The 26,109-nt window shown below is 38.6% G+C and overlaps 1 protein-coding gene across 1 annotated transcript in view; it reads left to right on the top strand.

Moving 5' to 3' along the window:
* The window catches only part of nrg3b (neuregulin 3b), a 202,621-nt gene that overhangs the window by 39,756 nt on the left and 136,756 nt on the right, over positions 1–26,109 (top strand). The gene's annotated exons all lie outside the window — the stretch shown is intronic.

Consider the following 26,109-nt stretch of genomic DNA (forward strand, 5'->3'; position numbering starts at 1 on the left):
TCTATTCACTGATTTCTCACTTTCACTGTTTGCCTCTCTTGCCCTTATTCACAGTAAAGTAACAGCTGCACGGTTCACATCAGGAGCCCAAACTGTTTGTTTTTAACAGTAAATGGTGAGCATCATCATGTTGCCAGCTCACCAGTTAACTCACAGATTTGATATTTGGTAGTGTGTTTGTGAAATCTAAAGCAGTTTTAATGTCCTGCTAGGAGGCTCACTTGCTGCACATCATGTTAAACTAACAGCTCAGCTGCAGGTAAACGCCACTGTTTAGCGGTTAGCTCACCTGCTAACTGGTAGAACTAACTTCTGTCAGCTAGCATGATGTCAGCTCTGGTGTACTGTGTTGGTACCTTTTTTTAATGCAGCACATTCTGCTAGTTATCTGAAATGCAACACTAATGCCTCTCCACTGTTTGCTGTTCAGCTGTGAAATTAGTTTGGTTGTACTCTTAGTTTGGTTTCCCACTGCAATATGCATTTTAAACAAGGCCAAATAGACTGTCACTACTTTTTAATGCAGCTTTGCACACCTGCTCTTATTTATTTATGGAATTGTTTGTATTTTAATGTAATTTTATTTTAGTCTCTCATGGGTGTATGTTTTTATGTTTGTGAACCCCTAACCTAAGACAAATTACAAATAAAGATTTTTGAATCTTTAATCTTGAGTACTGTTCAGGAACTTGCAAATAGTCTGAAAAACCAACATGAAAAAGAATCGTGATAAAATCATAGATCATCATCCTGCCTGAAAAAAAGCATGATATGATACAATAAAACAATATACATGTAAGGATGTCATCTGCCCTCAGAATGAATTATAAAACAAATTGTTTAATGAATACACTTTTAAGTTAACTGAAATAAATAAATGATAGCTAAATAAAATAAACAATACATTTTCAAGACACAGGCGTTTGTTTCCACTGTGCTGGTCCCCTAATGAATAATGCTGAAACAAAGGGCCCATGGCTGAACACAGTTGCTGACCCCTGGATTACAGTATGTTGATAAATGTGCTTGAGAGTAATTCAGACCTCTCAGACCATTACAAAAGCAGTGTAATCCACTTTGATTGCCAAGGCAAAGTAAATGCATCAGTGGAGCAAGCAACAAGAAATTCCTACACTGTTCTGAGAACATGAAATGAGGATTTGAGAATTACACACAGTGTGCTGAGAGTCACAATATTCATTCGACAATTGTGCCAAAGCAACTGAGGAAAGCTGTAAATTCCCTCCTGTGGTGCACCCACATAGGTATTTTCACTTATTTTGGCTCATTAGACCTCCTCATAGGACTGTGCTTGACTGACAATCTCCTACACACTTCACCCTTTTTACTCATTCTATACACCTCTGTAGAGGCTATAATCTCAAGCGACTTACTGGCTTGTACCTTTGCATCAGATCAAAGAATAGTCATTCTGAGTTTTGTGCTTTTTACTTGTGGAAAAGTTTACAAGAAGTGCACAAAGGCAGCAAAGAGCATTAAAGGTCACGCTTGCAGCCGTCTCTGCGAATATTCACTCTGTGTCTCTCTGCCTTTTTCTTTCTTTAGCTTACCAGTGCCTGTGCCTTGCTATTGTGCATGCTGGCTCAATGATATGGCTTAGTAGAACAGATGAACTGAATGGAGCCATCATCAATGTTACTAGTTACACCTGCCTTTTGTTTTCTGCTAAAACAAGTCAAAACGTCATATAATATAACATGAAGTTCAAGATTGTAAGAAGTCTATCTTGCGTACAACAATACGGAAATCATTTGCAAAGCATTTCAAGTGAGGAAATCAAACAATTAAATCTGACTAAACAGGGAAAAAAGTGTAATAAGCCAGTCACTGGAAAAACAGTTTGCATTATTACATTAATCAGTTCAGACAAATGTCAAGTGGAACCTCCCTAGAATAATAATCACCAACCAGGCACCACCTGAAGCAAAAATAGCAATGTTTTGTTCAGTTTGGTTCACTTTTTTGCTTATAGTGGGACACTGGTGCTATCATAGCAAGTCAAACAAATTAAAAGATTACCCTGCTGTCTATTCTATCATTTCATTTTGAAAAACAACCAAAAAGAGTCATGGCTTCCCATTCAACCACAGTAACGAGTGTTCAAGTAATGAGTAATAATCAAGCAGGAGAGACAAAGAGATTAGATTACACAACCTTGGCCCTTCTTACAACGAACATTTAGGTAATGGCTACAATATTATTGTAATGAAAACTACTTCAGCATCAGTGACGAAGAACACTGCAGCAAATTACGAGATGTGTGTAAAGTGCACTTCACAGGAGCTGTCCGTTCAGCACCACAGAAGCTCAAAACAAGCAGAAAGATCAGCAGCAACACAATGACAGTATTCATTTTCACCTGCCTTTTCTCTGCTTAGTTTCTTTACACTTGTACTTTTTAGAAATTCAATTAATTATTGTTTTTCCTCGTATTTATCATCTCGCAGCATGTTTGGTCCATTGCATTGAGATGAAATCATATACTTTTGTAATTGTTATTGTTAAATATGTAGAAGTACAATACACTGGTAAAGTTGATACCTAAAAAATAGATACCTAAAAAATGAGGAAATAGGCATTTTTTAAAGCCACTATACAAGTCTATTAATAAGAGAATAGAGTGAAGCCTGTATGTACTGTATATTAAGGTAAATGTTCAATACAAAGGCGCTTTAACAGTGACTCAGTCATTTGATTAATCAGATCTATAAGTGGTGTTATATTCATGGTTTTAATTTCAGTGAAAGTGCAGGTTGTTCAACTTACTATCCGGCTCACCTTACACTACCTTACTACTATTTATGGAACTACTGCAACCTATAGCAGATTTGATTGTGCAGAAGTCTGAAATTTGTGGACAGTTAACAGCTGGAGTAATATTTTTTTGTCCCGTTTTAATGCAAAATTCATTTTTAAAGTTCTGATTCTCATTTATATTTGGATTAGTAAACACATTAAATGATTTTTGGACTATACCAAAATATAATAGCTTCAACACAGCTGCACAGAGCTCTCAAGTTACAGACTTTTTCACTTTGCACAAGGCAACTTTACCCTAACTCTACTGCAAATAATGAGTTTACAGTTTTCCTATTCAAATACACCAACAGAATGATCTGTGAGACTAAAGCCACTGTAGCCAGCCCTGATGCATGGTGCTAAAAGGTGGCAGGATGCCACGGTGTAAGGGACACCATCCCTCAACTGGAGGATCCGGGTTTAAGCTTCTGTGTTGGTAAGCATTCGCCCTGCTTAAGCATCCTTGAGCAAGACACTGATCCGTGCCAGCTTTATGGTTGCTGCTTTGTAGCTGACCCCCCTGTTCAGGGTGGAAATCAAGAGAATTGATGTAGAATTTGTAAATTAATTATAAATACTTTCCTTATTTTGTAGTTGTCAGACTGACGGTAGACTTTTTGCCTGAATATATTCATATAAAGCAGCGAGAATTCTTGATTAACAGCTGTGGCATTGTGCCAAGTGATGGCCTTCACCACTGTGCTGCTGTGTGTTTTAGAAGGAGCCAACAATTACATTTTATTTTAACAAGAAGAACAAATGCTTGATTCCAAAGAGTGTTTTTTGTTCTGGTGTCCAGCCTTTGATGAAATGGCTTCTATTGCCTTCTGAAGTACAATATGCACCACAGGAAATAGTGGTAAAGACAAAAAAAAAGTATAAAGTATGTGGCCTGTTGGGTTTTTCATGACCCAACACCTTTGGCACATTTGTAACTTCTGAGGGAAAAGTAAAAATTCACAGGTAAGCACTCATGAGTGGGGACACGAGCTGTATTCACATTTTCCCGTTTGGAGAGGCTTTTTGGAGAGACTGTTAAGTGCTCTACACTCTCTAAAACAAATGAGCTCCGGGGAGGAGAGAGGTAGACAGAAGGAGACAAGAGGGGATGGGACGGGATGTACGCACATACGGGGACTTCATGTGTGATTGAGCTAAAAGTTCCACTGAGGGAGGGATTTCATTCCCTCGTGAAACCTAGATTGAAAGCATTTGTGATCTTCTGATCTTCCTTAATCTCTGTGCAACAGATGCCCGACATTCACTCAAAATGGCTGCCATGCGCCCACAACACTGTTACAGTAATGATTGAAAATGATAGCAGATTACTGTGCTAGGCAGAGCACTAATAAAGACAGGATAAAAGACAAAATGCAATGTTCACAATGAGCAGTTATAAAATTAGGAGTTTTTGTGTAGATTTTACATTGTTGGTGTAGTATAAAGTCAATAGTACCAGTAGATATAACCATTGAACATGTTTTCTACATCAATTTTATATACAGATAAAGTTGCAAAAGTTTACATGTTCACATTTTTTCACTGTTTTTGCGACTTTTTTCTCTAAAACCTAGAATTCAAGCAACATTTGATCTGACAAATTCAGATCAGATTTTAGTCAAACTTGGTGTCAAATTTGAAGGATTTGATTTGGCATCAAAAAACTGGCTCTGTTTTATAAGAGAGTTTACAATTCTGCACCAGAAAATGTTCCTATAATAGAGGCTGTTAACAAAGCACAATATCATTAATTATTGTTGGGTAGATCTATAGGTTCTCACAGTGAGGTGGGAAGTATGCCTTTGCTCTCTTATTTACAGCTTTTAGAGAAAAGCTGGTGCTCCAAATTTTCATTAAATTTGCAAGGTCATACAATTTTTTTTTTTATATGTTCTCTTTATCAGGAATAATACAAAAAATCCTTAATTGGACCTGTTTTGGAAAGCATTCTGGATGCACTATAAAGGGGTCAGGGTCAATACTTTGAAGACATCTAAGGAATTTTAGATGTTGAGCTCGCGGTGACCTTGAATAAGAGATGGGGCTTAGACTGTTGAATTCACGGTGGGTGACTCAGAGAATAATCTGTTCACTTTGCTAGCAGTCATCAAGCAGTCAGCCCCTCATCTGCATGATCCAGAATTAATTATTCATCAGGTCTTTTTCAACACTGAAAGGGTAGCACATCTCCCTCTCCTTTTGTCACAGTTAAATCAAGAATAAAGGCTTGCATATGCTTCCATCTTTCTTAAATATATTATGGTGCAGTGATCATTGCAAAGGCACAGTGTGTTCCTTGTACTCATTACAGAAGTCTGAGAAAATATGCCTGGATTTGTATATGTATATACAAATAATGAAACTCAGTAAAAAAAGTACAGTACAATAGTGTATCTTATTTTTCTTGTATACTCAAAACCATATTATCTATCACAACAACATTATTTGCAATAAACCATCAGAAAATATACTTTAACAACACACAGGTATGTGTGCCTACATGTGTTTCTGAACAACCTCTTATACAGTGTTTGCAGTCTATTGTCTTGTTTACTGTTCCAAATAATAAAGCAGTGACTAACAATATAAAGAAATTCTTATGGGAACCCTTTTATAATAAACTCCACTAGTATTTCCATTTTATTTGCCTGATTTACTCACAACTTAGAGTCACTATTCATAAGATAAAATCTAACAAAATGTGCATCTTTTGAGCAAATTCGAGAGTAGTCTTGTTGAAAAACAGGGGTATTATACAATGATATGGATGTCCTGTAATATAAGCCGCATACAGAGCAATATTGGAACAAAGCAGTGAGCTGTTAGTGTTGCCAAACATGGATATTGCATAATCTATATGCAGCACTTGAAAGACAGTTGGAGAAAATGAAATACTGAACAAATATTTTGCAAAACAAATCATCTTTTTTAGGCAACCTCTTAACGTGAAAACAAAGCAGGGCCGTTTTTGCCTATTTGCATTATAAGGGACTGCAATGGCCCCCCTAACCACCAGGGGGCCCCTGTGGGGTGGTGTTTTTTTTTGTTTTTGTTTTGTTTTTTCACAGAAAGAGGGCCCTCTTAAATGGCTATATTTTATATAGCACTTTAATCCTATATTTTAAGTTACCTTATCTGCCTGTCAGACTGTTTTTGTTTACATTAGTTTATCATTGGTTAGAAAGCGTAACGAAAGTTCCTGCTGGAGGAAATACATTAAGTCCCGCCCCTCCCCACAGTACTCAATGAGGAAAAAGTTGATGAGAGCAGATGTAGAGAAGAGTGTGGAGCAAGTGAGAAATTCTGTGGATATTAAAAAGGGTAAAAAGTTAATAAATGTGTATGTAAAACTAAGTCTTGAGGACAGCAGACAAGCGGACTGATCGAGTGACTAATCCAGGGACCTGTGTGCCATGGGTTAACTATTCTTTCATAACATCTTGATGAGTTAATTTTTTGACTAAACTCGTGTTGCTAACTCCCGTATGTCTGAGAGGGTGGACATGCGGTACTGCTGGGAGAGTGTGTATGTTCTATGCAGATGTGTGAGCCACATCTATTACATTTTACTGCTGTGAGATTTTACAGTAAAGGGAAATTTCTGTGGTGTTTACTCCGAATGAAAAACCTAAGATGTAAAATGTTGCTCATTTATTTAATTTTGCTGAGTACTTTTCCACTGTGTCATAATGGTGTTAAGTGCATAGCAGCATAACATTTCTGGTTTCTTACTGCTAGTGTGATAAACAGTTTTATTTGTGCATAAGGAGATAATATAGAAGTGAAAGCACTTAAATGTTACTTCTATTATAAAAACATGAGGTGTGTAAGTACACTGTGTACTGTACCTCAGTCCATGGTTAAAAATGCAATAAATTCATGTGAAATGTTATTTCTAAATGTTAAAATGGTTAAAATGTGTATTCATTATTCTTGCTTAATGATAAAGAAAGAGAAGAAACACAGTTCATAAAATAAGATACTGTTAAACTATTGAACTTATTTAATTGCTATTATGTTACAGTGGCATATTGAGAGTTTAATGATGTGTTGATTTAATATGGCCGTAGATAATGGAGACGTGACCTAAAGTACAGCAATAGCCCTGATGTTATACAGGCTAGGTTTTTGAGACTCCCTGAAGGTATCGTGCCTTGAACCTTGGATTCTTGATTCTCTCCTTGATGAAGGAGATGGTGAGCCACCATTTGTACTTCATCTACCTGGAGGAAGACACCTTTCCTTCATCCCCTTTTGTGGTGAAACTGGTGTTGTAGGACTGTGTTACAAGCCCCTTAATCCCTTTGCTTTTGTTACTGGGTGCACCCAGAACTCTAAACTGACCTCAGAACTAAGAATAGATCCAAAACTGACTGAACCTGACCTAAACACTGAATAGACTGAGTACAACTAAGGACTGGGGAAACTTGAACATACCAAAGAACTGAACTTTGTTACACCATAAGGGACATTGCTTTAGAGGACCTAAGGACATCTATATGATTTATAAAGAGGTTGAATTGGTTACGTTATGTTATTAGTTTTAATAGTATGTTTGTCTGCTGAAATATTGTGGAGAAATGTGGGTTTTGCGTAGGTCTACTGTGAAACAGATTTATTGCACCTGAAGGTATTCATTTTTTTGTTAAAAATGTTGGCTTAGGCTGTATCATTGTATTTCCTTACAAAAGAAAAGTTTTAATACAATGTTCATTGAACCTCCCCTTTGGCTCTAGCTACTGATTGAGTCCTTTACTTATCTTCAACCTCTCCCTACAAACTTAGACACTCGTCCAATATTCATTTAACTAGCCTGTGGTCATTAGGCGTTGTTTTGGAGATGATGATGATGATGATGATGATATTAACAATATTATGTTCCTTAAATTTCCTTCATTTCCTTGAAGTTTTTGTGTAAAAAGTAGCATTTGGTCTCATTTATATGCATATGGAATATGATGCAGATTTGGTGTGTATTCATGACTGCTTGGAATGGGGAGGGGGACAAGATTTGGCCCAAAAAAAGCTAAAACAGATATACATGCTTTAGTCTGGGTTTTTGTGGTAGCTTTTATTACCTGCAAATAATATGTTACATACATTTTCAGACTGCTTAAGTGCTACACTTGAGTGAAACTAATCTCTTGGTTGGATCACTGTAAAAATCTCTGCTGCTTCATATAGAAATCTTTATTTATTCTTCAGTTTAACTGCCCACACATTGGCCACAGTGCATGACTCAGAGGGGCATTGTGACGTAATCCATGCATCTGAAAGGATAATGAACATATCAAACACTGGAACAGTGGCGGATTCCTGCAGTGATTTTTATGCTGCATCCTCTTGAGGTCTTTGAACCCTGACCCCTTTGATCCCTAAAGCTTACTGTATATGCAGGCGCGCGCTGATCACCACTTTTAACAGAAAATCTCCAGTCAGCGTGCACATGAACTTCAGTAGCCTCTGAGGTGGAGGCTAATTACTATGCAGAGCAGAGAAAATGCTCTTTGAGCATTTTTAGCATGTCCCTTAACAGCTTTAACCACTACCAAAGAACTCCTAACCCCCTCTTCAACAGGGACATGCGCACACACTCATGCACATGCACAACATCATCTATAATTTAGTGTCAGAGTGTGATGGAAGGAATGTGTATCGGCAGCAGGAGCGGGCACAAACATCCAGCATCTTAGAGCCTGGTCTCATCAAAGTTCTGGCAGGTCAGAAGGTTAGAGGTGCAGTAATCAAAGTTGGTGTGAGGAGAAGGCATCTAGAGGCCCCTGTGGGCCCTTACATGTTCAGAGCTCACAGTCACCCACCTGTTCATGCTTGCTAGAGTGTACTAAGACTAGTGGAGTAGATTTAGAGTTTTAATGTTTTTATTATGGCCCATTTGTGGTTGAGAGTAGCTGCCAGCTGCGAGCACCAGCTTGCTGTGAAACCTGAGAATAAAATATTTCACACAATATAGGGATAACAAACTGCTGCCACTTAGAATAAATTCTTAGGACTCTGGGTGGGAGACTTTACCACGTAACTTAAAGGGGACCTATTGTGCTTATTTCCAGCTCTATATTTTTATCCTGGGACTGCACTAGAGTAGCTTTGCATGATTCACAGTTCAAAAAGCTCCTTATTTATCTTATACTGGCCTTTTATGCAGCCCCTCAGTTCAGCCTCTGTCTCTTAACAGGCAGTTTTAGCTCCTAGTGTGTAAGTGTGTGTGTGTGTGTGTGTGTGTGTGTGTGTGTGTGTGTGTGTGTGTGTTTATGATGTATTTAGCGGTTGTAAGCAGGTATATGAATAATAAATGTTGAATTATAAATTTAGAAGCAATGCAATTTTATTCATGAATCCTAGTTTGTATTTACTTTTGCAAATTGTGAAAACAGTAAGTTTTGCTGTGTTTTCTCACAGTAAATCATGCTATGAGCGGTTTCAGGCTGTTTGAAAACATTTTTTGTCATTTTGTTTGCAACTCATTATTTTATGTTTCCCTATGAAAATAATTTGCAATTTGCAAATCTGAAGAACAAACAATAATTTAGAACATAACTCCTTGTATTTTGGGATTTCATTTGTGTATTATCACATTTTGAAAGGAAATGCTATGAAGAAATGTTTTAAAATATTTAATGACTTTAGGAAGTACTGATTATGGCACATAAGTTAAGAGACATTCCTTTGCAACATGTATTTGCAAATGCAAATAGAACAATCAGAAAAAACAGAAAAGTTGTTCCAAACAATACCAAATTGTCTTGGATTTTGCAACTCACGTTAGTGGCTACTGTAGGTATATACAAGAAAATCACTTCATGCATGTGAATGTTTGCCAGCCACACCACTACTTGGTGGTGATCTAGCCAGATATTTTTTGCTACAAATTGACAATCTCATGTACACAGAGATTGCTAAAAACACTATGAGAGTTCCCTTTCAGGTAAGCTAACTAATAGTTTCTGTCCTAAATGTTGTGTTGAGCCCTGAAGGGCAGCTTTTTGTTAAAGTGGCCTTTTTGGACTCCATCTCTCCCGGCTAAGAAAAAACAGTCAATATAAAGTAATCAGAAAGTGTCATGTCCTCCATTTGCCTGTGGACAAGCCTAAATGAATGTTGAGTCTGGTTGGCCTTGGTTGGTGGCTGCATCATCTGTCACTGAAGCACTGAGGGGGCAGTGTATCTGAGGCCTTTCTCAAGGTTCATTGACTGGTTTGTAATCAAAGAGCTTATACTATTAATGTACCAGTGTGACCAAGGACCATGCCATGTGAATCGTTATCGAACCAACTAAATGACAAGAACTTTTTGCTCACAAAATGCAAAAAAGTTCAGTCTTGCATATATGACATTTGTAACATTTGTGGCACTTGCCTTTATGTAAAAATGTCTCTCAGGCATTATGCTTCACATAATGAGAGACACCATAATGATGATCAGTCCCAGTAGAACAGTTTAAGTGAGGCTTGCACACGAACCAATTGGTCTATTGTGCTGTCAATCAACATATCAATAGCCCTGGTCCTTACAAGTAAAATGAGCTATTGCACTTGGTTTTAAGCCTTCCTAATGTGTTCTAATGGCAAACCAAGAAACATCTGTGCATAAAGTTTGGTTGTTCTTAATGGGGGAAGAGGCTGTAACGAGGTCACTAAATAGTTGCCTGTGTCATTCTAAATGTTGACTCTTGTCCCCTGTGATGTTAGAAAGGTTAATGACATAGACGCACTTCAATTCAGACTTTTTTAAGGACACAGCTCATTATTTGGTATTTTGGTATTATTTGCTCAGTTTAGAGTTGGTTATGGCTAAAATAATATCAGATAACCTATACATACATTTACATATAAGATTTCATATTACCGCAGAGCAGGTGGGTACACCAACTTCAGTAAATCCTGACTAAAAGGTACTTTGTGTTTGTACTTAATCAGTTATTCAAGTGTGTTATTTATTGCTTACAGGGATGTTGTAAGATCATAGTTGCTGTCAGTTGCTTAGCAATTCTAACCTAAATCTATACATAGAAGTAATTCATCATAAATCTTGAATGTGATTTATTCGTTTGAAGAAAATGTACAATACATATTTGAAGCAAATATACACTTTGTGAGGCAGATACAGTACATGTATATATGACAAAAATGCAGTTTTTTGCCTGGAACTGAGAGGGTTAATTCTTTTAATTTTTTGTTGGGCTCACGACTGCTACTCAAGGCATGATTGAGTAGTAAAAGTAAAATTCAAACAGTTTAACATTAAGACGTTTATCTACTGGTAAGGAGAAGGACAGAAGTGATGCAGCTTTAACTTTTTGACACAAATACTCCTGATGAAGATGAGCCAAGCTACAGTGTATTACAGTATGTTGAAGATGTGGTGAGAGTATTTCTAAAAATATTTTAAATTTTTTAGGGTCACATGATTTTCACATTGGAGTATTCAGCCTTAAGAAAAAGACAGTTATTCTTGTAAAGCCAATGTATAGTAAGAAACCAAATTTTTTGCAGAGAAAAATTCACATAAAGTAGATAAAGCTATTTCAGATACAACTCATTTGGATAACATGTTAAGTTTCATTGGAGTGTTCCTCAAAGCCTCAACTGTAATCTCCTTGGTGTGAAAAAATTAATCAACCAAGATAAGTGTAATATGTATAAGGGTAAAAAATTCAGATTTTTGCATTGACTACCAGTAAGGACATTTAAGGACAGTGTCAGTGGGAAGAAAATGTAGATTTTTCTCCAAGTCTCAATTTCGTGATGCTTCATAAGTTAAGTTAAAAGGCAAGAAATCAGACTCACCCAGGGTTAAGTTTGGGAGCAGGCAAGTCCAGAAATAGTAAAACTCACCCAAATGTCAAATGAGGTTCCATAGAAATAAAAGTAACTTTCAGCCAGTTGACGGCATCATCCTTCTGCAGTTCCAGGTTAAAAAATACTGCTTCTGCTTCCCTCAGCTAATCAAAATGTACTCTGCAGTACTGCATCTACATAGTGGATACCATCTTACCTCCGCCATCACCTCTAGCTGTCCAAAAACAACAAGGAGGGGAAAAAGAAAGAATTTGTGGGGTTTGTGTGTGTGTGTGTGTGTGTGTGTGTGTGTGTGTGTGTGTTTTTTTGTTTTTGAGACAGCTAGAAGGTCAAGCGAGAGGACGGTCTGTGTTGACAGGCTGGTGATGTGTTCTGTCTGTTGGACACACATCACAGCAGTTAAGAAGAAGCTGTGGAAATCCAAACATCCTGTTTTTTAAAGTTACACACAGAAGAAGAGCAGAGGGAATTGCAGAAAGTGAAAAAAAAGAGGTTCGGGATAAACAGAAGGAGACTAGAATACAGAATTTGGACTTATTTCTTATCTACAACTGCTGCTTGTTTTAAATTAAATATGAACTGTAGCTGTTTTGTGTTGGGACATGTGTTTTCCTACTATGTATAAAAGGACTTTAAGGGCTGAAACAATCAGGTCAAACAGAAAAAACTGCAAGCGAGTCAGAGCAGGAATAAAGATGATTATTAAAATACACAAGAGAACCAACCTTATGTATTCAGGGAGACTTTCATTCTCACTGCTGCTGGTTAAAGCCCTATCAGCAGACTTTTTCAACTGAGACTGGATAGCCTGCAGTCCACGGTGGGAGGATCTGAGGGCCCAGCAGTGCTGCAGAGATTGTAGTTTGCTGTGGGGGAAGAGACCATGCAGAGGTGTGAAGACAATTCAAGTGTAAAGAGGCTAGGATTGGTGTACTGTGGTGCTTTTTTTAAACATTTAAACAATAATCAATAGCTGATTCATATGAAATAGAGAGCCTGGAGGATGTTGGTGCATCAAATGACAGACAGGGTCTGATTTTGGAGATAATCCTTAATTGGATGAAGCTAGATTTCACAACCGAGCTTATGTGTTTGTCAAACTTCAGAGCACAAATATCACCCCGAGGTTTTCGCCATGTGGCCTGACATCAGAGGATAACAGGTCCAAGCTCTGGGTAATGACAGAAGCTGCGGGGCCAAACAATATTCTCATTCAACTGTAGAAAGTTGTGTGTCATCCAACTTTTGATGTTGTATTAGCAATGGACTTTAAAGGCTTGCACTTTCTGGTCTTTGTAGGTTATGGTTAAAGGGGACATATTATGCACATTTACAGGTCTATATTTTTATTCTTTGGCTCCACTGGAATATATTTGCATGATTTACAGTTCAAAAAACGTATTTTAATCTGGTCCTGTATGCAGCCCCTCAGTTCAGCCTCTGTCTGAAACAGGCTGTTTTAGTTCCTGTCTCTTTAAAGCCCCCCTCCCGAGGTGCCCACTTTGTTCTGATTGGCCAGCTCTTGGAAGCTGCACCTCAGTAGACTTCCTCTGGCTCTGGAGGCTATGTCAACAAACCATGAAACAAATTAGGATGTCACTACTTTTTTTGTGTTGTTTACTCGAAATGTTGACTTCTCAAATACATCCATACATGTTAGAGCCAAAGTCCAATCCGAAATATGAGAGTGGACAGTGTAAACAAGACATGGAAAAACCTTAGCAACATATTAGCAACCAAGGCTATGGAACAGACAGCTGTTATGGGCACACATGGCAAGATAGAAACAACCATAGCAAATGAAGTGTTCAGAGCAGGTTGAAGCCCTGGCTTCTGTCTGGCAATGAGCAATTCTGCTTACGTTAACCCCAAATTTTGGAACTTTGACCATGTTTAGCAAAGATATTCAATTTCCCTCTGACATGACATTATTTAGATTTGGAACAAAATGTAACATCTCAGTGTGACTTAAATTGTACTTTGACAAATTGGGAATTACACAATTGTATTACAATGCCTTTTTTCAACCAGATAAACTAGAATTTAACCTAAATTCTATTAAGAAAGAGTCTCTGTAATAGATGTATCTGTGCATGGGCATACCTGCCTTGTTAACTGTTCTCTATGTATGATTTATGTACAGTACTATACATGCTACTACAATCTGTATATGACTACATGCAGCATATGATCATCATCATGCAGCAGGAACAAAATGTTTACCCAGTTGCAACTCGAGCTTAGCAGAAATAAGCAGTGCTTTCAGACATAATTGCATGAAATGAAAAGCTGCCAAGCGGCAGGTCCTTAAAATCAGTGTGGTGTGATTGAGAGGGAGGCAGGAATCTTCTGAGCGCAGCTGGAGTCCCTGGGTGTATGAGGCCTGCGGCTGTCATACTGTGTGTGTAGGTTGATGGTTTTTGTGGTAGTATTTGCACATTTGTGTAATGTCTGGGTATATTATTGAATATTATTTTGTGTGGGTGCAATCAGGTCTGTGGTTGTGCGTTTGCAGCTTTTGTTCATGTTGGTGTTTACATACATTACATGCATACTTGCGCTATGAGGAACAGGACATGTGAGTCCTCAGAGCAAATTCCCTGTAGCGTGATAATGAACATATACAGTAGTATCATTGAGGAGGCAGGTGAAAGCCCCATCCAGCAGGTCTTAATTACATCACAGCCAGTGCTGACATGCTTGGATGAACACTGCTGGCTTTGCAGGTAATGGCTACTGTGCATGTACAGTTGGCAGAGTAATCAGGTTCGGGGGGCGGTGACTCAGGGCCGAATTGCCCATTCTGCTTGAAGGAGCACATGCCCTCTCAAATTTTTGAGATCGGATGGCTTGAAAGAGTAGTTGAAGTCCATTTTGTCATGAATTAATTTTAATAACATTTTCTGTGTTCGTTATTCACAAATAAATAATTTAATAGTCTTTTTTTTCTCTGTCATGTCAGTTCTTGTGTTTCGATTATCTGTTTATACTCTGCCATTCTGGTCTGAACTGTCTGAGACTACAGTTTGGTCACATGGTCTAAAAGCACAGATTTTTTTGCATCAGGACTCATTTACTGATTGCCAGTGTCTGTATACTGTGGTGTTTCCTTTTATTCCTGTTGATGCTTGAGGGTCTAATGGCTGAAAGCTTGCCCTGCTAAATCAATATTGCACAGATGCAGAACGTTTTACTTTGAATCTCAACTCCAGCACCTCTCACAAGCCTTTAATCAAGAACTGGTGATCCTAGTTGGTTCATTCCTGTAGGCTAAATGCAATTCAAACTCTGGGGAGTATTTTTTATGAATGATCTTAAGTCACACCATGAGAGCAGTATGACTTTACTAAATGGAGCTGGAACTTCAGAAATAACTTTTGCCTACACCAGAGGCTGGCCTTCTACCCCTCCCACCCCCGCGCCGTACATCAGTGCACCACTCAACATCGTTTAACTCCCGGGCTGAAAGTGAGTCCTACTCTGCCCCTGGATGTACAGCTAAAGCTTATCAACAAAATGTCCAACAGCAGTTTACAAAAAGCATCTCCTCCATGTTCACACTTTGGTTTTGCTAGCCTTGAAAACGCTACAAGGGTACAAATACGAACATTGGAGTCCCTGTAACCATGGAAACAATCTCTGCTGATAGGCCAGTGCAGAAGCCAAAAGATACGAGGCAACAGGGTGATGATTTTCACAGTATGTGAGGAATTAATGATTCATAGAGAAGAAAAGAACATCATACAGTGTATTTATAAGTAAACATATCTAAATGCGGGACATTTGCATCGCCTTGTTGCGAGACAAGTGTTAAAAATGTGGAGATGTCCCACATAACCGGGATGTTTGTTCACCCCTTTTTGCTCATGCATATTTTAATTTTGCATGAGAAGGGTTGACCCCATCACTAACAGCAGCAATTGTCTTCTAGACAGGTGTTTACAGATCATGAATACATTTAAAGGCTTCTTAAATGCATGGTTGAAAATATAAAATACAGTATTTACAACAGAGTTCAGCTCCTGGTCACAGAAATTAACCAAGTGCCATTGTCTCACATATTGTATAAAGGCATTACACTGGATGCTCTTTGTATGTCACATGTTCTTTCCTAGTAAATGCACCTTACTCTCTTTGGAAACCAAAATGTCATCACATCTTTATGTATGTCAGAAGACACACAGATTTTCTTTCTGCTTCTTTCCTTCTCCTCGCGTAACCTATCCAGCAGGCACTTTTTAAAGTTTAAAGAACACACTGAAAGAACACATTCACACACTTTACCTCGATGTTTTCTCGTGTGTGTGTACTCTGCACACTCGCCCACCAGAACTACAATCCTAAACCCACGAAGCACAACCTCTCCTGTAAACACATGGTGAATTTTGTCCACACTCTGTAAGCAAACACTGAGACAATCTCATAAATTGTTAGGATGGTTTGAGGTGAGTAAATTAGGGAGTAGACTCATTACCTGCTTTGTAGAGTAGCCTAGAAAGAGCCTGAAGCAAGAGCCGTAAACACCATTACCATAACACTGCAGTGTACTGCTGCACTCTGTCCCAACTCTCTCTCATGCATCTCTCACATGATTTCCTCTTTTGCCCTTATGCTGTCCTTCTTCTTTGCTTTCTCCCTCCACAGTCGGCATCATTCAGAAATGTTTTTCTGAACATGATTCTCTTTTGTGCAAGTTTCTTGTGCAGCCTTGACCACAAATCCTTTTAAGGCCTTAGTATTTCTCAGATATTATTATTTTTTGTAAATACACAGTACAGTGTCTCAGGCAAACAATAATCAAGGTGAAGAGTTCAACAATTTGTGAAATATACCTTCTCGCATTTATGCAGACATGAGAAGACTGATATCACTGTCATGTCCAGTGAGTAAATAGGAAGCTCAGCAGTCGGTTAGCTTAGCTTAGCTCAGCACAAAGGCTGGAAGCAGGTGGAAACAGCTCTGGCTCTGTCCAAAGGCAAACAGCATGCAACTCTAGCCCACCAAGTGAAATGTCATATAGGGTTTGTTTAAGTGTACAAAGACACATTGTGGTTTTACAGGCTGTCATGTACTAGCAGCCTTGTGCCAAGCTAAGCTAACCCTCTGCTGGCTGTAGCTTCATATTTAATGGACAGATATGAGAATGGTATCAATCTTTTTATCTAACTCTCACGAAGTAAGCAAGTAAGCATATTTCTAAAAATTTTAAAATATGTTCTGCAAACACATACAAATTGCTTAATTGGGGTATTTTTAAATTTAAATTAAGCAGTAGGTTACTGCAAAATATGCTGAACAGTACAGTAGTCCAACCATTAGATCCCGATCAACATATACTACCTGCCTACATGTAATTTATCTGTCCTGTATACCTGCTAAGGGGATATATTCAAGTAACTTTAAATGCTCCAAATTTGCCCGAGTTTTGTGACTGTTCCATGAAAGGCCAATCAAGACCATATTCAGATTGAAAGTGTTTTTTTTCTTTCTGTGTAGCCCTTAGTTACCATTACAATCTCAAATAGCTTCCCCTAGCCCACATTGTGAAAATTACACATTCCAACCTCAGAAATCTCCCTCAGTAACATTTTTGTAGTGTGATGTGATGACTTGAGGTAACCCAGAATTTCCTGTAAAAAAGAAAAGAATTTGTATTTGTTTACTGAGTCATATTTTAACCACTGTATGTCTTAATTATCTATGTATGTATACTTAATAGGGGCCTTTAGAGAGTCATGGTCTAGTCCATGACACTTGTGTGTAATGTGGGATGTGTTTCTCAACCTTTATGCATTTTTGAAGGCTGTCAAAAGGGTTGATGTAAATGCAATATTATTATGCATCGCACAAGATAATATAGGGCTGGAGAGGGCCTTGCCGCTGCTTGTTTAAATGCAGAGCACGCACAGTATTACCATTACAAGATCTCTTTACCTGTCTCATAGGCTCTACCACACTGTTACCACACTTGGCATCCAGAACGGCAAAATAAATCCAGTTGAATCCAGCTGGAGGACCATGAAACTGAATAGACGGAAGTCGGTCTTTAATAGTAGGGTTTTTTAACCATATTTGCAACACATATAGTAGAGACATTTTCACATTGTATTCGGTCACTTTTGAACATAAAAATTCATCAAATTTCAAGGCTGCGTGACTTAAGCCGAAAACCTTCTTAGACAGAGAAAGCTGATGTAAAATATGTGCTGCTGTACAGTTTAACTAGCTGAATAATGACTGTGCATGCTTGGCTGCTCTCTCCTTCGTGTGATTAAATCGGTCCACTTTAATTACAGCAGCCATTGATTTAAAGACAGGTTATTACCTTATTCATCAGCATCCACTATGACCTGGTCAGTAACCTGGCATAACTAATTCAGGATTAGATATGCTTTGTTACAGAGAGTATTGGCGTACATCTCTGTCTGTTAGACATAAAACACATCATAGTGACTATTTTACAGTGCACAGAATGGATCTAAATGGCTAACCTTTTGTTCTAATTCGATTGTCGAGGATGAAATCTCCATCTTTTGTAGATGTCAGGCAGGAGGAGCATTGGTGATCAGATGCTTAGGAAGATTCAAGGGATGATATTCAGCTGATCACAGAAGGATTGGCCTGGCAGTTTCACAGTTTCTCAGAATGTAGATTAGCAGCTTTGAACATTACCCTGTAGCAAGTGCAAATTGATTTTTTTTTTTTTTAAACAAGGTCATCTTCAGTTTTAGGATGAGTGATAGGATGTTTTCGCACCTCGTATGCTGAGCAATTGAAAACAACTACGTAGCCTAGAGAATTCTCCTATAGTTTGTGAAATGGATTGTGAAATAAACTTCTCTGCATCTTTGTATCCTGATACTGCACTCAAAAAGGTGTTGAGCCTTTTCTCTTTTTAAGTCTTTGGTTTCCAATCATGCCTCAAAGAGAGTACAACAATGCAATGATGTTTTAGAAAACCATTTCGGAAATGGAGATAAGGGTGGATTCGCTGACAATGATTGCATTTCAGTTCATTCAATTTCGGCATTTGCAAATTCACCCTTATGCGTTTAACATAATCTCGATTGTAGATTACGCGGAACAAGGCTGTACTTGAGAAAAGAAAATATCTCCGTGATTGATTTCAGGGAAGGTAGTCTCTATGAATTGCAAATATTTGCTTAGTCGTGCAGCCCAGATCTAATGCGTTGTGAAATCAGTTGCACTTTGTTTAACCACCAAATCTCACTCAGTGTTTTGCTTTTAGGCGCCAATGCAGTAGTTAGAGCTGATTTAATGCTGTGATTTCTTGGAAACTATCAGTAAGTGTTCTGCTGAGGGTCTGCTTTATTTCTGGCATCAGCATAGATCGTGATTTAAAACCCTTTGCTATTTGTTTTCAAACATAGGGATTCAGATTGTTAACTTTTGACATGTTATATATATGGAAATATTCATATAGTACATGCAATTCAAATTTCAATACAATATTAATCCTCCCAGATGAATAACTTACAAATACACAGAGCAGATACACAGAAGTAATTCAGAGAAGAGATGAGGAACATGTGCAGTGTGTGCAAAGCAAATACAGAATCGTGAACACCCACACAATGACCTTCCTCTGAAATGAAACTGGCACACACAACAATTTCTTTATTTATCAGGTTACAAGCCTCTGGAGCGGAATGCTGCTTCATTAACGGGCTACTTCTTTGGCTTTAATCAGTTCAGACCCAGTCAGGATATCCTTGGATGCCATTTCTTTGCCTTGATATCTGTAGTTCTGTTGTAGGGCAGTGATCCTGTTAGTATGAGGAATACATGAACAGCTCAAAGACCGGGATTGCTTTGGGTTGTGGAGGCAAAAAAACGAATGTTTTCTTTTTGAAGATGTGGTCCAAATCACACAGACACAGAAGAGAGATGTAATTTTCGTGAAAATATATATAGTTAAAAGCTATTAATATTTCAGCAATCCTCAAATTAGTTCATTGCAGTTCTTGCCTTGTGCATACTTAGCAGTACAGAGATCAGCTCTTTCATCAATTGGAGACCTTTGATAAATCTGGTTGAGATGATTTTTTTTATTCTATAATACATCTTGGTGAGACTTCAAAAGCCTATTAAAATAATCCCTGAGAAACATACCGTATTGACATCATAGAAAAGGCAGGAGGGGCCATGTTCTCTTCTCACTGTCTTGAGACGATGAAGTGACAGTCGTGAAGATTGCGATTTCGTCAGCTGCACTGGCGCATACAGCACCGCACGGTTTGAAAAATGGTTTGAATGTCATCTGAATTTCAAATCTGATGTATGTGCGGCACAGGAAACGTGAGGTATAAGGCCAGATTTTTCCTTAATTTCAAGAATTAAAAAAAAAAAAAAAAAAGCCATGGTGGTGAATAAATGGTTGCCAGTGAATGTCTTATCACATCCCCATTTTCAGATCAAATGGCATGAGAGGTTGCAGCTTATTTCATGTAAGCCAATGTAACGGAACAGTGTGTAGATGTGGAGGTTGAATGTTTTTTTCATCATCTTTGTAATACTCTGAACGATTCTCTTGACAGCAGGTGTAATCATTGGCAATTGAGCTCGTATGGTTTCTTGTTATTTGCGGTACTTCGCACTCCCATGCAAAGCACACATTCATGGGTCTCCCTACATGTCATCTCCGCTATTCATGTTTGCCTCTGCCTCTCACTGCTATTACCAGCGAAGATATAACAAGCGCAGACAGCTGATGTCGTGTTGGGTATCAGTAATGCCGGGACGATGAAAAGCCAAAGCAGTACAGTATCTCTTAGGCTCAGAGCACACGGATAAGAGACGATGTGTAATGATGCTCCAAATAACAGCGGGAAAATAAGCTTTTGACTCACACAGTGCTGTGGTCACATTGCTTTTTGTGACTCATTTCTGTCTCAAGCTTTTTATTTACTTGACTTGCTTCAGCTAGAGCCATAGCGGTAATCCTGATCGTCTTTTAAGTGATCACATGCAGCCTGATAAAGGAATTTATTTCTTTTTGTACACTGTATAATCTCCTTGGAGAAAAGCGGCCTTGTAATTATGAGGTGGTGAATTTGAAAGTTGGTTTTATGACGAAACCCACACACACTTAAGAATAGGTCAAAAATGGTCAGAAAAACAAGGTATTGCTTTAGCTAAATGTTTTCCCACAGCTGAACAACAATAAGCTGAATTTCAGAGTGTGAAAAGCATTTTAAATTAGTTTTAAGTTGCAGGCATTGATAACATAATAGAGTTGAACTGGAACTGGAAAAAGGGTCAGCTGTCATTTGACGCAAATTAAGTTGCAGATAATGAAAATTGTGAACATAGATCACCGTGAAATGACATTTTTAGGCAATACGGTTGCATAGGTGGGAGAACAGAGAGGTGCCAGGCCTGGCCTGGTGGAGGAGTCCTGGCTTGTCCTGCAGTGCTGCAGCTGCCAGGTTGTGTTCCACTATGCCGGATGGAGTAGCCCTCCTCTCACAATTGGATGGTAATGAGAGTGACTGACGGGGATGCTTGGAGAGGCTGCCAAAAATAATGTTTTGTGTTTCTCCTGCTCTCCCTGCCTCTGTGTCATGCCGTCTTTTTGGTGCACCTCTCTTTTCCTGTTTCATCTCTCCTGCTCCTTATTTAACTCAACCGTCAGACGAAATTTAGGAAGTTTAGCTAGATTAATATTGGGATGAGCTTGAGTGATTCCAGCAGGGAAATTCAGTCACTGCAGCAGAAAAATAGGACAGAGGAAAATAGGGCAGATGTCATAAATATGATTTACTGCTGTTTGAAATTTACACCACTGAAAAGAGCAGTTGTGGAGTATAATACACAAACGTGGATCGGATCAGATTTGCGGAGCAGAAGTGCGAACGTATATATGACATCCCGCTGTCATTAGATGTGTAGGTTAAAAAAAAACCCCAAAAAACACTGAAATATATCTGTGAAAGTTGTGAGAATGGAGGAGTGGGTGGCATGATTGAAACCATGATGGCGCCGGGTTACAGCAGTTGTAATCCTGCGATTACAGAGTGCACGACATTCCACGGAGCATCTGCATGCACTGACTGCAGAGGGGTAACAATGAGAGCAATGGCTTGTGAAAGTAGTGTTGCCTTAAACCCCTGGCCAGCGTTTCAGTGTCCCGATTACAGATATGTGCCTTCACTGTAATACAGCCAGGATTACAACATCTGTTGTTGTCAAAAAAAGACAAGACCACATCGCTTTTCCCTCGCCGATCTCATTCTTTCTGTCAGCCTGTACTCTGTCGCAGAGTCTGATGTATTTCTGTGTAGCCATGTCTTAGCGTAGAACATTAATCCCCACTATTCTTTCACTAGTTTTACTCATTATTCCCTTTGAGAACTGACCAAAATGGACAGCCAGCTCACCCCTCTATTTCAACAGTGTTTTTATTTCTCCCATAATGATAGATTGGAGATAAAAGTCTTCTTCCTCCAGCTCTTACCTTAATCCCTAGGTTCTTTCCTGTTCTGCACCTTTAATAATGCGATAAAAAGAGATGCATTACTGTCTCAGAGCCAAAGAAGAAAAATGTATTCAAATATAAAAAAGAATAATGTTTTGATCTTGTGATCTACAGTGCACCAGATACCTGTCTGTGTTGCAGCTCTATTATCAGATCTGCTGTTTACTTTTGGGCTGCTCCTCTCTCAAATGTTGTTTTGAGGCATTTTTGGTCTGGTTCTATCATGCACCTCTATAAAGACCATGTCAAGGGAGAAATAAGAATACAGTAATGGTAAAAGCAAACTTTTCCTTCATAAAAGAATACAGTACCCCTCACAGCCACTCAGACCTTATTTTGTCTTGTTATTGTTGTGTAATTTTGAAAATGGCACAGTGCAGTGGTGAAAAGCATCAATCCTGCAAATGGTCAGAATCCACTCTCTGGTGTCTGATAATGAATGTGTTGGACGGGTGCATGAACTAAGGACCTAAGTCATCTGCCTGATGTCATTGTGAGGGCACGGACTCTCACAAGTTCTTGAAGTAATGAAGTTGGGAAAAGAGAGAGGAATTAAAAATACATTTGGAATCAGAATCATTTTAACAGAAGAGTGAAGCTAATGCATAAAGGATTCCACCAGGATATTCTTCCTGACATGTCAACGCAGACTTAATACAAGATTGGCAAGCCAGATCTAGTCAGGTGTGTGCATAGAATAGCCTTGTTAGTACTGTGATTTAACACTATGTAAGCTTATTTTGGCATCTGCTGGCACTGGCCTGAGGGCAGTTCCTTTTACTGAAGAAAGGTAGTTTGTTCAAGAGTCAATTTATATATGAAAAGAAATACATAAATAAGAAATAAGTCTGTGTTGCAACTGTGTATCACGATTTTCAGCTAATACTATCAAATATTCCTCTGTCACTTGAATCATTTTAAATGGCAAAAACATATTTTTTTAACGTGTGGGTGGCACTTATCATTAAGGGAATTAAACTGAACATATTCAGATTTACACAGGCGAATAGAAGGCAAGTAAAAGGTAACAGCACTGTTTTATAAAGTAATACAAGTGTTATTTGTCAGAAGTTGAAACAAAAATAAAAATATTCACAGGCTAACAGAGAGGGAATATCCATACAAATCTGCATCTGGGAACAACTCATCTCCTTTAGTACTTATCACTTCTGCTTCAGTAGTACAGTTGTATCGTTAGCCTTTACACATGCATCAGTGTGTATTTTAAACTCCCTGACTGCATATTATGTATAAAGACAGTACATTTAAAATTAAATATTGAAATCTGATACATATACTGCAAGGGATAGGCGTTGCTTTGCGTGTGTGGGAAAAGGAAAGAATATTTAGAGCTCCCTGGACTTCCAGGAGAAGAATAACGTTGACGTACTGTAGCTCACACCGAACAGGCAGAATAGAGAGAGAGAGAATTTGGGAGAGGGAGACAGACAGGATTGAAAGTTGAGGGATGGGGGATGGGAGGTGAGGAGGGCATGTTAGCTAGCAGGGATCAGAGATTAAGCCAGTGTGGTTGGGGTGGGGTCCACCAGCTGTCCTACCCCAGACAACTTACTCAGTGTTCTGCGGCTTAGGATGGGTGGCTTCTGACTCTCATAAAACTCCAGCCAAATGTCAAGCAAATTTCAAGAAAAGAATTAGGTCTATCTGCTGCATCAAAGCAAAATAAAAACCCACTAAATTAATAGTGTACTTCCAATGTATTGCATAGGAAAAAATGTTTAGGACTTACACCGCCAATCAATTAGTGTACACTGTGAGGTAATGATGTGTTGAGGCGGGAGATCAAATATATGGGAACTTCCTTACAGCTGATACACTCAATGCAGCGTAGTGAGAAAGAGAAAAAAACAAACAAGATTTTTTTTATCAAAATATAGCCATACTTGCAATCTCTTCTTTTGATCTTTTGCAGCACTCGCTGTGCCGCTTTGTGCCTCAACTAGATGTCACACAAAAATGAACAGATTGTGCTGTCTGAGTCTCAGTATCCCACACTGTATCATACAGCACAACTGGGAAGCATGGGAGACCTTAACAGTTCCACTGTGACTAAAAAAGCAGTGGATGCGGTTGTTTCTTGAAGAGACAGAGGAGGAAGAAACTGGAGAGGACAGGTCACACTAATAAAACCTCCTGTGCTGGAAACGCTTGGCATTCATTCAAGAACTATAGTGAAGAAAGCTCTGCTCACTCAGTGCCAAATAGAACTGACATAGTTACTCACATGAGACAAATTGTGCCCACAATTGGCGGGGGAGAGGGTGTTAATTTCAAGCCGTTATTGGTGATATTTCATGCTGCTCAAAGACAAAAACAAAGAAATTCAGTTGGCAGTAGTAATAATGACCAGCCAACCATGATGGGCATTGCTGCAGCTGCAGACCACTTGCCAAGAGGAACATAAATTTTGGACAATTCTGCAGAACACTGGATTAAGTCCAATGACAATGTTTTTTAATTCATTATTCCTATAAAATCTGGTCATTGCAACTACAGTGCAGTATAGTAGAGGTAACCTGGGCAACTACTTGGTCAATGTTAGGGAAACATTGCTGTTGTTTTAAGGAAGTTTGATCATAATGCTTAATTATTACACTTTAATTTAATTTTTGATGTTAGGGGGGACCTCTGTATCTGGAATTTAAGTCATGTTATAAACCACCACTCTACATGCTTAACTCAACCATTGCTTAACATGCTTAACCACACAAACGCCTACATAAACAACACACTACTTTCTGCATTTGCATGCAGTAGCATTTGACATAAATGTAATGTAATTTAGAATCTCCATTATAAATGGTATTCCTATGTGGAGACCTGCAACTATTCATACATTTCTGGAGATTTGTGAAGAAAAACATTTAAATTACCCATATTTCAGAATACCAAATCCATGTATGTTTGAACTATTTTACAGCTGATCATGCAAAACCTTTAAGCATTATGTATGTTTAAGAAAAAATCTGTTTCCTCTTCTGTTTTCTGATTCCTTGTAAGCAGCAACAACAAATGCAAATGCAGCTCCAGCATTTCTGCAAAATCTTCATCAGTTTGAATATTTTCATGAAAATAAACGGGAAGCCATCTTTTTAGGTCGAGCACTTACTGATACCACATTTTCACATTTTTTCCCATAATTTTTTCCTTTATAGTTTTGGCCATCGTTCCTATTCACACAGATATTCAGTAATTGAAGAGGTACGAGGACGTGGCACCACTCGACACAGCTGTACAATGGAGTCCATTGTGGCACGCAATAACAGTGATCAAACAGGTTTTAAACAAGGGCCTTTTTAACCTTCACCTGAGTCTCCTCTTTCTAAAAAGTACTTTAGATAATGCGGTTAAAACATGGTGTGTGTGCTGAGGTTAAAGTTGTGTAGAAAATGGTTAAAGTTTGTAAAAATGACCTGATAATTTTTGTAGAGCAACTCCTTTTAAGATTTATATGTTCAAATTAGGTGGAAACAAAATTGAGGTGTGTCTTAGAAAAAAGTAGAAATAAAAGGATTAAACTTTGAATTAGTTTAAAACCTGGCCTGAATGACTCAATATGACACAGCTTATTAAAAAAAATACAACCATCTTGCTTTATTACATGCACTGTATGTGTTTGCTCTTTTGAGGACAAACCACTTATGTTGGTTGCGATTAAGGGGCCTCCAAATTCTTCCTAGAAGTGTTCTTAAATCCTCCCCGACACCCATTGACTGTTTGCCCAGGTACATCCCTCAGACAAGCCAGCAGAGGGCTCAACTGCTGGTGGGAGAGGAAGGATTTAGACTCTCCCTTGTGAGGACAGCCAAACCCCTGTGATTACTGCTTAATCCTCTCCAGCATATCATGTACATCATGGCAGCACAGTGAGCCTTTGTGACATCACGGCGGAGGCTGGTGCGGGGCTGCTTAGTCCATATTTCTCTCTGTCTCTGTCTCTCTCGTGCTTGTCCC

This window comes from Thunnus maccoyii, chromosome 20, assembly GCF_910596095.1.
Source record: "Thunnus maccoyii chromosome 20, fThuMac1.1, whole genome shotgun sequence".
NCBI classification, from domain to species: Eukaryota; Metazoa; Chordata; class Actinopteri; order Scombriformes; family Scombridae; genus Thunnus; species Thunnus maccoyii.